The sequence below is a fragment of the Rattus norvegicus genome, chromosome 17 (genome assembly GCF_021556685.1).
Source record: "Rattus norvegicus strain SHRSP/BbbUtx chromosome 17, alternate assembly SHRSP_T2T, whole genome shotgun sequence".
NCBI lineage: Eukaryota > Metazoa > Chordata > Mammalia > Rodentia > Muridae > Rattus > Rattus norvegicus.
In genome coordinates, this window is record NC_141550.1 from 23,160,352 (window position 1) to 23,176,152 (window position 15,801).

A 15,801-nucleotide genomic window follows, 5' to 3' on the forward strand; every position below is an offset into this window, starting at 1 on the left:
TTCTTTCCTTCTTCCTAGAGAATGGATCATAATCTTCTTCTTCACCATGCCTCTCTCTCTCCACACTTCAGGAGTTGTACTGCTTATCCGTGTTCCCTCCTACCCTCTCTTGGATGGGTTCTTCTTTTTACTTCCTGTTCTTTAGTTCAGTAGATTCTTTAAGAGGATGGACTGTGTCAGATATGCCAGGGCCATGACACACATGAACTCACAGTGGCTGCCACTGCATGCACAAGACAAGATCAAGGCAGCCAATGTCCCAACATGGATATGGGAGGAGATCATGGAGTCCCTTGCCTAGCAGAGGAGCTTCTGCATCTGATGTCTACTAGGGATGAAGGAGAGTCATTTTTCATTAGGGATTTGGCCCCTGAGTGCCACCCATGTTTGAGTAGATTATTTTACACTTACGTCCAAGTAGGTAGCACCAAGTGGACTCAGTAGGTTTTTAAAAAATGAGCACATAAAGTTAGGGATGAGTAATAGTGGGGAGGAAAGGGGAGGGACTGGAGAGGAGAAAGGGGGCATGGATTTGTCCAAAATGCATGAAGTGTGTGTGTGCGTGTGTGTGTGTGTGTGTGTGAGAGAGAGAGAGAGAGAGAGAGAGAGAGGGAGAGAGAGAGAGCGAGAGAGAGAGCAAGCGAGCGAGCGAGAGAGAGAGAGAGACTCTCAAACAATAAAAAGGAAAACTTAAAAAATATAAAATAAAATGAGTGTTTAAAAGTCTATACAATGTTGTCATGTTCCAGCTACCTGGCAGCTAACCAGGTAGATAGATATTCTTAGGATGGATTTCCCCAGGATCACCTTGTGATAAGAATTCACACCAGGGAAGTGAAGATAACCAGTCAACAGGAAATTGTCATGTAAATTACCATCGATGGCAAGTGTGGCCCCATTACACTGGATATTCTGAAGACAGCAATAGAATTTATTTCAAAATATATCATCATCATGGTCACTGGCTTCACTACAATCACCACCACCACCACCACCACCACCATAATCATCACTACCACCACCACCACCACCATAATCATCACTACCACCACCACCACCATCACCACCATAATCCTCATCACCACCACCACCACCATAATCATCACTACCACCACCACCACCACATCATCATCATCATTGTCGTCGTCATCACCATCACCAGCACAGTCACTACAATCACTAACACCAGCACCACTGTCACCAGTACCATCATCAGCACCACTGTCACCATCGACATCACCAACAGCGGTTTCTCAAGCTCTTCCCCACATCCGTTGAGTCAGAGCGAGAAGTTTTAATAGTGAATTGCTGTTAGTTACCAGGGTAGATTGTGGTCTCAAGCCAAATGAAGGGACAAGAAAACCATAACACATTCAGCCACCCTCTCTCCCTATCTGACATTGTGATCTGTTTTTGGGGGTTTGATCTACTTCGGGCTTTGTATCGGCAGAAGAAATTCCCCAAGAAAAAAAGACAAAGATATTCACAGAAGGTAGCTCTCACCATGCATAGCTACTGTAAGTCTAGTTACTATACCATTAGATAAAAATGTGATGTTAAAGCTGAGATCATATTGCTATGATAATAAGAACCATAACTTTAGCACCAAGTCAATAGTAAAGACACATTAAGTAGATTAAAGTAGTCATCTACCCTTAGTCTAGGCTCTTATTTTAAAATTCCAAGTTGGGCTACGTTCTGGAGAAACAGCATTACCACATTCAGTTTAACAAACATTAAAATAAATATAGCATTATTTTTCACTCAGTACTTATTTCAAGCTCTCTCAAGTAAACCACAAGTGACGTCAGGAAATAACCTCCTGAGTCTCATTTGCTTCTTATAATTCCAGAGATCAATCCTCAGGCGTGGTGGAGAATTGGATGACCTATGTTCTTCATGGCAACGACACACTGTGGGCTGCATTTATTTTGGATGAATTCAAAAGCTGAAATTATAGTGGAAAAAACCCCCTTGACTCCTATTATAATGTCAAACACTGGTAGAGACATTTGGACATCATCCAGAAAAATCAATAGTTGCTCCAGACACAATAAAATACTACACAAGAAAAATAGTCTGTCCATCTTATGATTTTTAACAAGACTATCAGAGTATTCTATACTGTACAAGGGAAACATGTTTGCTTTAAAGCATCCTAAGTGTATCTGTTGCTTCTTGCTTTTCAGGGAAACCGGGTGATGGATAGTCACCTCTGCGGAACAGTAGAGTTGTAGGATGTAATGAGGTTGATTATTTTAGGAGCTGCAAAGCTGGCTCCAGCAACGAAGGGTACCTGCTGCTTTCACAGAAAACTCAAATTTGGTTCCCAGTTCCCTCATGGGATAAGTCATAACTATTAGTAACTTTAGTTCTAGGGGGATCTGACAGCCTCTCCTGGTCTCCTCCGAGATTTGCACAAACAGGCACATACCCTCCCCACATACACATACAATTAAAATAAATTTTAAAAGGATGTATTAGCTTAAGAGCTCATATTATAAGTGTAAACATTGGAAATTTACTAAATCTAGTAAATACATACTAGATATATTAATTTAATATACATTAATAATTTAATATACATTAGCTATGTCCTTTGATCTGTTTTGTTCAATACATCAAATGAGTTAAAATATCCAAAATATTATAAAATTCCCCTTGTTCATTTGCCAACCCACTACACACATTGTAAACCTTTAATTTAGAAAATCAAAAGTTAATGCACATTATGTATAGTTGATGTATAGAATTGACAGAATCCCACAGAATACATCCCCCCCCCCAGATTTATTTATTTTATATTTGTGAGTACCGTGTCACTGACTTGAGACACACCAGAAGAGGGCATTGAATCCCATTACAGATGGTTGTGAGCCACCATGTGGTTGCTAGGAGTTGAACTCAGGATCTCTGGAAGAGCAGTCGGTGCATTTAATCACTGAGCCATCGCTCCGGCCCCAGAATACATACTTTTTTTTTTTTTTTTTTTTTTTTTGGAGCTGGGGACCGAACCCAGGGCCTTGCGCTTGCTAGGCACCCAGAATACATTCTTAATCCTACCTGTCCCCCTTTAAGTTCTCAGTCTTCCATACCTCGGCTCTTCTGCTTAAAGCAGCAAAATCGGTTTTAGTATATCCATCAATTAAATCTCTTCTGAGCCCAGTGAACATCACATTTTTTGTACATTTTATCACATTGCAAATGAGTTGCCTGGTTACAAATAAACGTCTAGAGGAAATCTTGGTTTTCTTGGAGTCATCTCTTTCCCTTCATGAATATCTTTGGCTCTGATCAAAATTCCCCAAAAAACATCATTGGTTTTCTGCCATTTATGAATGTGTAGTATAATTGATAAACTCATCGATACTATAAATCAAAGTGTGCCAACTTTGACAGTCCAGTTTTTATTATAAATTTTTAGTCTCCTAAAAGATTGTTAGGAACGCCAGCTTGGTAGGAGAAAAGAATTCTCAAAGAAGCGTAATGATTCTTTCCATCCTGGGTCAGGTGTGGGTTAGGGTCAGAACGTTGAGGGCTAGGACAGGAGTAAGACTAACGTATTAACCCAAGGAAAGAAGTATATAAACGCCTCAAATCTTGAGTGTTAAAAGGGAACCCCAGTTACAAGTCCTTGGGTTTTTAACCAGTGGGGCCTAATAGAAGAAGGATGTAAGCTACATAACCAACTCAGATATGTGATTTTCAATGTTCTTGTGGGCCCATCATAAAAGTATAAAGGCATTATAAATGTGTGTGTGTGTGTACATGTGCAGTTGTCAAAGAACAAAATTAACTTAAAAAGCAAAAAGAAACAGGTAAGTAAATTTTAATGGTGGTTAGCTCAAAGTCTATGAAAGGCAGTTGTTAATGTCTAGCAATCTCTTTTCCATAGTAAGTCTTCACATGCAAGTGTGAATTTTACACTTATGAGACATTTTAAGGGTCCCCAGGCCATCTTAGCTGGCCAGCTTGGGTCTAGACAATCTATTAAATGAGTCAAATTGCCTTTAAAACCTTTGTAGGGTCTTTGACAGCCCTGGCTAAGGTCAAGATACTGAAACTTCGGTTTTACTATTGTGAGTCCTGACTTCTTTCCTTTATGCTTAGAACTCTGGTCATTTAACAGTCCTTTTTCTTCCTTTTTATTTCTAAAGATGTTTTGTCGTCCAACTCAACTTTCCACACTCCTGTTCACAGAAATCTAGGAAGCTTTGCTGAGAGAGATGAGAATTTGGAGGATAAAAATAAATACAGATACTGTGCACCAGTTTAGAGAGTTCAAGTCTTCAGGGTGTCTGTTTTCTTAATGTAGGCCAAATCAAAACACGACCAACCTTCTTTAAAAAAATAAAAGTTGCTTTGGAAATTCAAATTACCAAGAAAATATAAAGCACATCTGGGAAGCAAGAAGAAGACTGAACTTGAGAGGTCAGGCGCTTCCCAGGATGGTTAGGAAGATAAGAAAGCTGGGATTACACCCAATGTCTTCACTTGAAAGCATCTTAGTTGTATTGACAGCTAGGAAAACAAGATAGACTGGTTTGCAAATATCCAATGGGTTGAGGCCACACACTAATATTTGCTAATGGTCAAAGTTACTTGGGTAGTCAATGGTATTTGGGATGTGTTAGAAATACACTGCATTCATACTTGATAAAAACACCTTTTTTTTACTGACATGTTTTTTTTAATTCTACTGACTTAAAACAAATAGGAAACTTATCCCTTTTCCAATATAACTGATACCATTGTGTATTCCCCCAACTCTCCTCTGAGTAGAGAGGAGATCACTGATGGGAACCCTAGCTAAAACAACTTCCACTCTACATTACTAGATAAGGGTGGAAGGAACAAAGAGCTCGCTTATATCTTCCTCTGTCTGGACTTCTTGCTTATTTTAGACCCAGCTACTGCTTGAAGTACAATGGGACATTTTCTAAGAGCAGTAAAAACAACAGAGAACTGGAGCTGTCATCCAGTCCATATGTTAGGAAAGTTCCCATCATTGTTCCAAGAAGGCAAATTCTTGGGAACCACACTGCAGGAAATGCATGGTTTTGTAGATGCCACAGCGACCACAATGTCACACGGTGTCTTACAACGATGGCCAATGGCATTTCTGACTCAGCATCTTTCCTTTCTGAGGAAAGTTTGGCTCTTTCTAGAGAAAATAGAATCGTTGACTAGAGCTTATGCTTCCTCTTGTAAAGATTTATCTCCATGCTTATGAAAAACGATAGAAGCAGTAAGTGCTGCTTATAAGACAGTAAATAGGTTGGTGTTTAGGCATGCTACTGTCTACAGTGAGAATCATAAAATTCTTGTGTGACTCCTATATGTTGAGAGATGGAAGGAAATGTGTTACTGTCTGAGTCTGTAGCCTTCATTATAATTATTTAGGATATGAAAAAAAAATTGAGGCAGAGTCTTACTGTATAGCCCTGGATGGCCTGGAACTTGCTATGTAGATTAAACTGGTCTCAGACTCAGAAAGACCCACCTACTTCTGTCTCTTGAGTATTATTAAAGGCACATACCACCAGGCCCAGCTTCCTTTAGACATTTAAAAAGAATAATAAAAGAGACAAGTACTGTGTGCTTCTTCTTCATTGTCAAGGTCAGTGTCACCCTTGTCTTTTCCACAATAGATACTTTGAAAATTTCAGGTTTGGGGACTTTGAAATTCCATCATTTTTTTGTGCCTCCGAATGACAGTGATACATTTCTTCTGCCTCATGTCAGCTACTGTTTACATTCTTTGGTGTAATTCCTCAGAAAATGTCGCCAAAAGTACTTACAATGGGCCTTCCACAGCTCCTTCTCTATCCTGATGAACCTGATCCATGAGTACCTAACCACGTCAAGGTGTCCTGCTCATAGAAATTCATTTATACTGGTTGGGATGGAGAACTGTCAATGTCAACCTTGCTAGATTTAGAATTACCTAGGAGACACACTTTTGGGTATATCTTTGAGAGCATTTCCAGAGAGGTTTGACTGATGAGGGTTGGGCCATCCTTGCCCACTTGATTCCTACAGAGACTGTATTCTCTAGATTAGTGTTGCCTGAAAAAGAATTGAGGTGCAGTTATGTTGGTTAAGTAACATACAAAGGAGGTTATACGGGAAATCCAGCAGCCCCTTATTTCTCAAAGATCCCAGAGAGCAGAAGATAGCATGGTTTCTAGTCTCCCAGGGACAGCAGTGGTGTGGTGGGCTTATACTACACAGAGAGAAAGATAGGAGGAGGAAAAGCTATGGGCCTTTACTGGGGTGCAGTGTTACCCATCAGAGTTTTTTCTTTTCTTTTATTGGATTTCTTTAAATTTACATTTCCTGGTTTCCCCTCCAGAAACCCACTATCCCATTCCTCCTGCTTCTATGAGAGTGCTCCCTTATCCACCCACTAACCTACTCCCTCCTACCTCTCCACCCTGACATTCCCCTACACTGGGGCATCAAGTCTTCCCAGGACCAAGGGCCTCTCTTCCCACTGATGTCCTACAAGGCCATCCTCTGCTACATTTATGGATAGAGCCATAGGTTCATCCCTGTGTTCTCTTAGGATGGTGGTTTAGTCCCTGGGAACTCTGGGGATTCTGGATGGTTGGTATTGTTGTTGTTCTTATGGGGTTGCAAACCCCTTCAGCTCCTTCAGTCCTTTCTCTAACTCCTCCATTGGGGACCCTGTTCTTAGTTCAATGGTTGGTTGTGAGCATCCACATCTGTATTTGTCAAGCTCTGGCAGAGCCTCTCAGGAGACAGCTATATCAGGTTCCTGTCAGCATGCACTTCTTGGCATCTGAAATATTATCTGAGTTTGGTGTCTGTATATGGGATGGATCTCCTAGGTGGGGCAGTCTCTGGATGGCCTTTCCTTCAGTCTCTGCTCCACACATTGTCTCTGTATTTCCTCCTGTGAGTATTTTTGTTTCCCCTTCTAAAAAGGACTGAAGCATGCACACTTTGGTCATTCTTCTTCTTGAGTTTCACATGCTTTGTGAATTTTATCTTGGGTATTCTGAGCTTTTGGGCTAATATCTGCTCATCAGTGAGTGCATGCCATGTGTGTTCTTTTGTGATTGGATTACCTCATTCAGGATGATATTTTCAAGTTCCATTCATTTGCCTAAAAATTTCATAAAGTCATTGTTTTTAATAGCTGAGTAGTATTCCATTGTGTAAATGTATCACATTTTCTGTATCCATTCTTCTGTTGAAGGACATCTGGGTTCTTTCCAGCTTCTGGCTACTATAAATAAGGCTGCTATGAACATAGTGAATCATGTGTTCTTGTTATATGTTGGAGCATCTTTTGAGTATATGCCCAGGAGTGGTATAGCTGTGTCCAGTTTTCTGAGAAACCTCCAGACCGATTTCTAGAGTGGTTGTACAACAATGGAGGAGTGTTCCTCTTTCTCCACATCTTTGCCAGCATGTGCTGTCACCTGAGTTTTTGATCTTAGTCATTCTGACCGGTATAAAGTGGAACCTCAGAGGTTTTTGATTTGCATTTCCCTGATGACTAGGGATGTTGAACATTTCATTAGGTGCTTCTTGGCCATTCAATATTCCTCAGCTGAGAATTTTTTGTTTATCTCTGTAGCCCATATTTAATAGGATTATTTGATTCTCTGGAGTCTAAGTTCTTGAGTTCTTTATATATATTGGATATTAGCCCTCTTTTGGATGTAGGGTTGGTAAAGGTCTTTTCCCAATCTGTTGGTTGCCATTTTGTCCTATTGACAGTGTCCTTTGCCTTACAGAAGCTTTGCAATTTTATGAGGTCCCATTTTTTCGATTGTTGATCTTAGAGCATAAGCCATTGGTGTTCTGCTTAGGAAAATTTCCCCTATACCCATGTGTTCAAGGCTATTCCCCACTTTCTCTTCTATTAGTTTTAGTGTATCTGGTTTTATGTGGAGGTCCAAAATCTGCTTGGACTTGATCTTTGTAGAAGGCAATAAGAATGGCTCGATTTGCATTCTTCTACATGCTGACTGCCCATTGAACCAGCACTATTTGTTGAAAATGCTGTCTTTTTTCCACTGGATGGTTTTAACTTCTTTGTCAGAGATCAAGTGACTCTACGTTCATTTCTGGGTCTTCAATTCTATTCCATTGATCTACTGCCTGTCTTTGTACCAATACCATACAGTTTTTATCACTATTGCTCTGTAATACATGTGGAGGTTAGGGATGGTAATTCCCCCAGAAGTTCTTTTATGGTTGACGATAGTTTTCACTATCCTGGGTTTTTTGTTATTTCAAATGAATTTGCAAATTGCTCTCTCTAACTCTGTGAAGAATTGGCTTGGAATTTTTGATGGGGATTGCATTAAATCTGTAGATTACTTTCAGCAAGGTGGCCATTTTTACTATATTAATCCTGTCAATCCTTGAGCATGGGAGATCTTCTTCAATTTTTTTCTTCAGAGACTTGAGGTTCTTGTCCTACAGATCTTTCACTTGCTTGGTTAGAGTCACTCCAAGGTATTTTATATTGTTTGTGATTATTGTGAAGGGTGTCGTTTCTCTAATTTCTCTCTCAGTCTGTTTATCCTTTGAGTAGAGGAAGGCTACTGATTTGTTTAAGCTAATTTTATATCCAGCCACTTTGCTGAAGTTGTTTATCAGCTGTAGGAGTTCTCTGGTGGAAATTTTGGGGTCACTTAAGTATACTAGCCTATCATCTGCAAATAGTAATATTTTGGCTTCTTTTCCAATTTGTATCCCTTTGATCTTTTCCGTTGTCTAATTGCTCTGGCTAGGACTTCAAGTACTATATTGAACAAGTAGGTAGAGTGGGTAATCTCCATCAGGGTTTCTTAAGAGCTGTTCTGTTTTCATCAGAGTTACTCAATCATTAGTTGTGCTAATTAATGAGTTTTACTGAGACATTTGCATGCAGATTTGCATACATATTTGCATGCAGATGCATATCTTGCTTTGAGAATATGCATACTACCTTCCTCTCCTGCCCTCTCTTCTCCCCTAACTACTTTGGGTTGCCTCCTTCCCCCCTGCACCCTCGCCCCTGGAAGTTGACCTTTTCATTTTAAAAATCAATTTCACATATAAGAGAAAACATATACTTCTTTTCCCTCTACGTCTGGCTAATTTCTCTTAACAGGGCAACCTTTATTCTCTGCAGTGATTTTTAAATGGTGGGTTTCCAGCAAATAGTCACAAGTGTGGGGTGGTCACATTGACTGAAAGGAGGTAACTTTATCAAATCTAAGCCAATACTGGGGCAGTGGCCAGTTGCTGTCCCAGAAAGAGATGGTCACCAGGAGGCAACTGTTCAAACAGAAACATACTGACTAACCAAATGGGAACCTGGAAGAGGAGGAAGCTGAAATCTATTAATGCTGACAATGCCCTGTGCCTAGCAGGGAGTTCAACTTTTGTTCATGAAGGGTATTGAAGCAATATAAAATTACAGGAATTTACCATCATGCTACCGTCCCTTCTTCCAACCCCTTGACACACTTCCTTTTTAGGTTCTACACTTATACCCTGTAAGACAGCCATATGGAAATCATTTCAGTACTATATATGGCCTGGCTCCCAGCAGACTCTGGGTTTTTGCCATGTTCCATTTGTTTTAAATACCATTTCACACACAGTCTGTGTTTGGGTAGCTTCCATGGGGCCTCAGGGTGCTGAGTACTTTCTCTGAAATCTTCCCAATGGACAGTAGAAATGGGATCAAGTCTCCCCATACATTACTTTACTTCCCTGACAATTTTACAGTTATTTTGGAAGGTTGTATTTTATAAAGATGCCCATAGCTGTCCTTCACACCCCACATGGTCCTGTTTATTTTGTCCCTCAAGAAACTCGAATTGGAAACAGAGGTTGGAGGACTCAAATTCTTTTCTTTTGACTTTAGTAGTCAGAAGAATTACATAGAGTACATAGCTTTCCAAGACCAGGTCAGGAAAAGACATGCGTCTTTTGTCTATGTCTTTGAGATGCTGTCTCCCAGGGATGTCAGAGATCCCATGTAAAGGGAAGTTCTCTCTTAGCTATCATGCTGGAGAGGACATGATGTCAGGGTTCCCAGCAACAGCACAGACAGACAATAGAACAGCTTGTAAGAATATTGTCAAGCAAATAAGACAACTCCAAGTAGCCCAGCTCCAGACACTGAGCCACTGCAGCCATTGAATGTCCCTATTGAGACCCAAACACCTTGGACTTTGCGCCCAGACCAATTTCATAAGATGCAGAGCCATGAGCATAAGCAAATAGTTGGTTGAACCTTGTAAGTTTGGGGATAATTTGTCACATAGCACCAGAAACCAAAATACTGTTGTCTCAAATGGTATTCACTCACTTGAGATGTAAGGCCTCACAATGTAAAAACATGAGACAAGGCCTCTTATTTTTCTCCCTCCTTTCCTACGGTAAAACAGCATTTGGCCCATGCCAGATAGACTATGTGGAAGAGCAGAGCAGTTAGATGCTCCCTTTCTATTTTGGCATTTAATGACCTTTATTTTACAATTTAAGTTTAGTGACTTCATTATGACAGTCAGTGTGTGCAAGACCTTGATTCATCTAAACCATTAGTCCCTTCTGAGCATGTCCGTATCGTTGCTTCCTCTAGTGAGGTGGCTAAGAGAAAAAAAGCCTTGCACTATGTGTGTCTCAGGAGAATTTATCAGTTGAAACTGCTGGAGTGGGAAGGCAGGAGACTAGAATGAGGTAAGAATGGCCAGAGTCAGCATATCTTCGAAGCCCCTGAACTTGTGTGTGCTTTCAGTGACATGGCTGTGCTGAAGTCTTGGCTTCCAGGAAACTCCTGGGAGGTGGGGATGTCTGTTGGACATGGGCCCTGATGGAAGGTTCTGATCTCATGGGAGATGTTCTGATCATGGGAGATATATAGAAGGAAACTGTGGGACCTGGGCCTCTCTCCCTTTCTTTGCTTCTGGTTTGAATGTATCACTTGCTTGTTCCCATGTGGGCAGCTGTATTGCAATCCTTATCTTGGGGTGATATAGTCAAGGAGCAGCCACCCCAGTAGGCCATGTTCGGCCTCCAACACTGCTTTTTTCATATGAACTTAGCTGCCTTGAGATTTTAGATTGTAATAATATGAAGCTGACAAGCGAAATGAACTTCATGAGGATATAGATCTGTTTTTCTAGAACATTCTGTCATCCTTTTCATGTATCCTGGGGGTATAGAAATGGAAGAGACTGCAGAAAGGATACCATTAACCCCACCTCACCTGTCAACTCCTCCTCAAGAAGCAAAGGGCAGAGAGTGAGCATGGGGCAAAAATATGCAGGTTCCACCCTGTATAACCTAACAGTCTAGCCTGGGCCAGAATGATGGCTTAGCAGGTAAAAATGTTTGCCATACTAGCCTGTTGATTTGAGCATTATCCTAGAATCCACATAAAAAGCCAGATGTGGTGGTATGCATCTATAATCTCAAAATGTCTATGGAGAGATAAGAAGTGGCAATAGGAGAATCACACAGAAACTCATGGGCCAGCTAACCTGCATTAGAAAGAGCAAGAGAGACTGTGCTTCGACAAAGTGGAAGGCAAGAATCAACTACTGAATGTTGTTCAATTATCTATACATTCATGCCATGGGGCAAGTATCTGTCCACCCCAAAGCAACCTCCCCACACTCTAATTAAAATATGATTGAATAAACGGATTTGCTAATTAAAAGTCTGAGTCATCGTCTGTAGGATGTCATACAGGTGAGGGCAGGTACAGGATAGAACGAAGCCTGTCATTGGATGAGAAGGAAGGATGTGCAGGAGAAAAGTTTGAGGGAAAAGGAAGAGACTGGAATGGAAAGGGGAGGAGATGGCAGAGTGGCCTCAGAGAGAACATGGAGGTTGACGTTAAGATTCCACTCTGTATATCTACAGGTTGTTATGAATTTTCTTCAGGGATGGATGTGTACAGGGCTTTGTATGTTTAGGTGAGCAATTATATCTTATCAATTACCAAAAGAGGTTATTGTGTTGTGTGTTCTTTCTTGTGGAGAATTGAATTTGGGAGAGTGTGTGGGATGCCACGGAGTTGGGATGTGTGCTTCTGGCAAGATATCTAGCAGATATCTTGGGGCACTGCGGTGTCGGACCTAGCAGGGGATAAAGACAGCCATTTATTTTTTATAATTTTACAAAAATTGTCCCCTATGATGGCTGACTTTTCAACTTGACTGGATTTGGAGTCAATTTGGAAGAATCCCCCTCAATGTGAACAGCACCATCCCATAAGCTGGAGTTCCAGACTGAATAAAAATGAAAAGAGGGGGGAAAGAAAACTAAGAATCAGAATTTATGTGTTTTGGATTCCTGTCTGGGAATGCAATGTGACCAGGGCCTGTCACTGTGATTTACTACCATGGTAGAGTCTGTCCTCAATGAGCCAAAATAACCCTTTTCCCCCTTTAAGTTGCATTTGCTTGTCAGTTATTTTGCCACAACAAGAATTGTAAGTAATGTGCAACACACACACACACACACACACACACACACACACACACACACAGAGAGAGAGAGAGAGAGAGAGAGAGAGAGAGAGAGAGAGAGAGAGAGAAGCTACTTACCTACCTTAGTCATGTCTTACTCTGTTGGGCTTGGTGGTAAATACCTGTAAGGCCAGCACTCAGAGGGAGACATGCAGTACTTCTGAGGCCAGCCTAAGTTACAGAGTGTGGCCTTGTTAAGAGAAAAAGAAGAAAACACCTTACTCTATACAGAATCATTTTATACTGGAGTGATTTCTCCAGTTACAGAGACAGAATATAAGAAAGAAGAATATGAAATGTGGGAATAACAAAGTAAAAAACATGATGAAGTAGTAATGGTGTTTGGTGTTTACCAAGTGATCTGAACTAGTAAACTTACTTTTTTATTCAGGATCCTATAGATCTGAACTGGTAACAGCTCACAAGGTAAGTTTAACTTCTAATTTACTGATGAGGGAAATGATGTCTAAAGAATTTAAAAATAGGGGCTGGGGATTTAGCTCAGTGGTAGAGCACTTACCTAGGAAGCGCAAGGCCCTGGGTTCGGTCCCCAGCTCCGAAAAAAAAGAACCAAAAAAGAAAAAAAAGAATTTAAAAATAGCCAGGTGTGGAGGCACTTTTAATCCCAGCACTCTGGAAGTAGTAAAAGGCAGATCTCTGTGAGGTCAAGTCTAGCCTGGTCTACATAGTGAGTTCTATAGCCTAAATAGCTCCATGTAGTCAGTAAATTCTAGCACTAATTTTTTGTTTCTTATTCTTTCTTTCTTTTCTTTCTTGTTTTTTTTTTTTTACTTTTTTCTTAAAGACAAGTCTAGGTGTCTCTATAAATTCTATGTTCTCCCTATTCAACAGAGGAGATTGTTAAAAAAGATCCAAACGGCTCACATGGAGCAGTATTCAAACAGGGTTATTTGTAAGCCAGGGGTCACTTTCATTACAACACTGTACAGAATTGGACCCTCTTCTATAGCACTTATCTAAATTTGACCCCTGTTCCCCAACACACTTTTATCTGAATGTCTAAGCAGAGCCAGGATCACTGGACTAGCCTGGATGGGATCCAGTGTCTGGTTCAACAAATCAGTCTATGGAATTCAAAACATTACATTCAAAAAATTACATTGTACTGCAGAGAAGATGGTAGAGTAATGCAGCAGATGGCTCCAAGCTATAAGTTACTCCATACCCAAGAATGCATTTATTTTGATCTTAATTTACAAAAGGCTCCCTCAGAGCCATCTGGTCAACCTCTTCAGTGGTATTGCTCATAGCAACCTTGTGAGTTGAGCTTTTTTTTTTAACCTCATATGACACAGTGTGCATATGAAAGCTCTATTTACTAAGGCAACATAGTTAATGATTTCTTCACTGATTTCAGCAAGTGATAAAGGAATAAAGAACCAGAATGAAGGGTCTAGGTTCTCTAACAATTTATCCTCAGGTTGTAAGGAATTCTTGAGGCACAGCGTAGCTTTGAGTTTCCACTCTCTTGAAATCAGGTTTGGGTTCCTAAAATCAGACCCAGGGTTCTATTACTGAATGATACAGTCCAGATATGCAAAGCAAAGGATTGCTTTCCAGAAACTTAGTGGCTTTTGTTTTAATTTTAATTTTTTGATTCATCAGATATTTCTTGATCTGGTAGAGCATTCTGTGTGTCCACCCAGAGAACAGCAGAAAGTAGAAAACATGACCACTACTTTTACAATATTTTCTGGTCCCAGTGTTCGTTGCTAGGCACATTTAATGTCCTTTTCTTTATTTTCAGCTCAAATTTTATGATACAAACTGAACATGCCCAGAGACATTCCCGTGTATCTTTATTTTCTAAAGATACGCTCCATAATCTCAAACTAAAACATGACTCGGGATTTGTTTCTTAAATTAGATAGCTTCCAACTGAGCATTATCAAGAATGCAGTCCTTAACAGAGCATGCCTAGTAATGTGCCTAACTGTAAAGTGCTTTCCTGTGGGAATGAATGTACATAGGCTCCTGAATAAAATTCCTTTGTTGAAAGCATTGTTTTGAAGATAACTTTGATGCTCTTCTCCTTATGGCTATGGGCAGTAAACTCTTTTCTACTGTCATGTTTTGACCATTCTTGTTTTGGACCAAACTCATCAAAACTTGAGTGCTTGTGTTGTTACACATTCCCAAACTACCAGTTAAGTACACAGTCAGATGATATGTATTATAATAGACAGTTGCATATTTAATTTCAGTTATGGATTTACTCTTATTTCTTTTTTTTTCTCTTTTTTCTTTTTTTCGGAGCTGGGGACTGAACCCAGGGCCTTGCACTTGCTAGGCAAGCGCTCTACCGCTGAGCTAAATCCCCAACCCCTACTCTTATTTCTTGATTCAGCAGGAACATTAAAGCCTCATTGTAAACTAGACATTAAGCTACAGGACAGAAATAATCAGTCCTATACTTCAGGTTTAACTCACTTATGGTACCTAGTGGTTATATAAAGGGTATGTCTTTCAACTGGTCCCTGTCATTTTCAACTTTTGGAGAAGGCAGAATACAACTGTCCATGGCATATACATGCTGATTTTTAGTTCAAAGTTAGAACACATATATTTATGTCAGATACATAATTATGATAGCCAACAATTTACATATAAGCTACTGTACCAGTAAGTGGCACTTTGACTCTTTGGTCTGAACTTATTTCACACATCCATCCACCACGCTGGAAAAAACAATACAAATAAAAACTACTGTTTAGAGTATGACGTAAGAAGACAAATAGTGTTCTCAGACCTGCGCACTAGGGAAGCAGACTCAAACTTTAGGATAAAAAGCTCTAGGCTTCCCCGGGGTGAAACTTTATATTCATTCCAATGTAGAAAAAAGGACATTAGGAAAAATCGGAGATGTATTTATGGAAACAAAACATCAGCTCTCGAAGACAGAGAACTGGAGGTTGTGGAAAAAGAGAGGGGGGAGAGGAAAGACAAAACAACTGATAGAAAGCAAAACCAAGCCAAAAGAACTGCACTGCAGCCTGACTTACAAAATCTATCATGACCAACACGATGAAGATAGGATCCAATTTAGTTCCCAGCGAACAGCACCAAACCCATCAAACACACAGCAGCTCGCAGCTGAAAGTCACTTGAATAAACCATTGAGTTGGATCAGACTTCATGTTCAGTGTTTGTAGGTCTGTTCCCTTTCTTGCTAATGAATGGCCAGAATGTTCAAGAACATTGTCTTGGAACTAAAAGAAAAGAGTGAAAATACAATGAATTATATTTTAACAATCTGTTTCTCTGTTTT

The 15,801-nt window shown here is 40.2% G+C and overlaps 1 long non-coding RNA gene across 11 annotated transcripts in view; it reads right to left on the minus strand.

Moving 5' to 3' along the window:
- LOC148000072 (uncharacterized) overlaps positions 1 to 15,801 on the minus strand; it is a 91,940-nt gene that overhangs the window by 37,464 nt on the left and 38,675 nt on the right. For 3 of the 11 annotated variants that reach the window (XR_015641217.1, XR_015641219.1, XR_015641220.1), the window contains exons 4-5: positions 15,536 to 15,742; positions 12,595 to 12,702 (exon numbers count right to left, since the gene is read on the minus strand). The exons of 3 other annotated variants lie outside the window; for them this stretch is intronic. This is a non-coding gene — a long non-coding RNA (uncharacterized LOC148000072). Of the gene's footprint in view, positions 1 to 12,590; positions 12,703 to 13,313; positions 15,743 to 15,801 lie in introns of those variants that run through there. 5 more of the 11 variants (XR_015641218.1, XR_015641224.1, XR_015641225.1 and 2 more) reach the window with 4 other exon arrangements.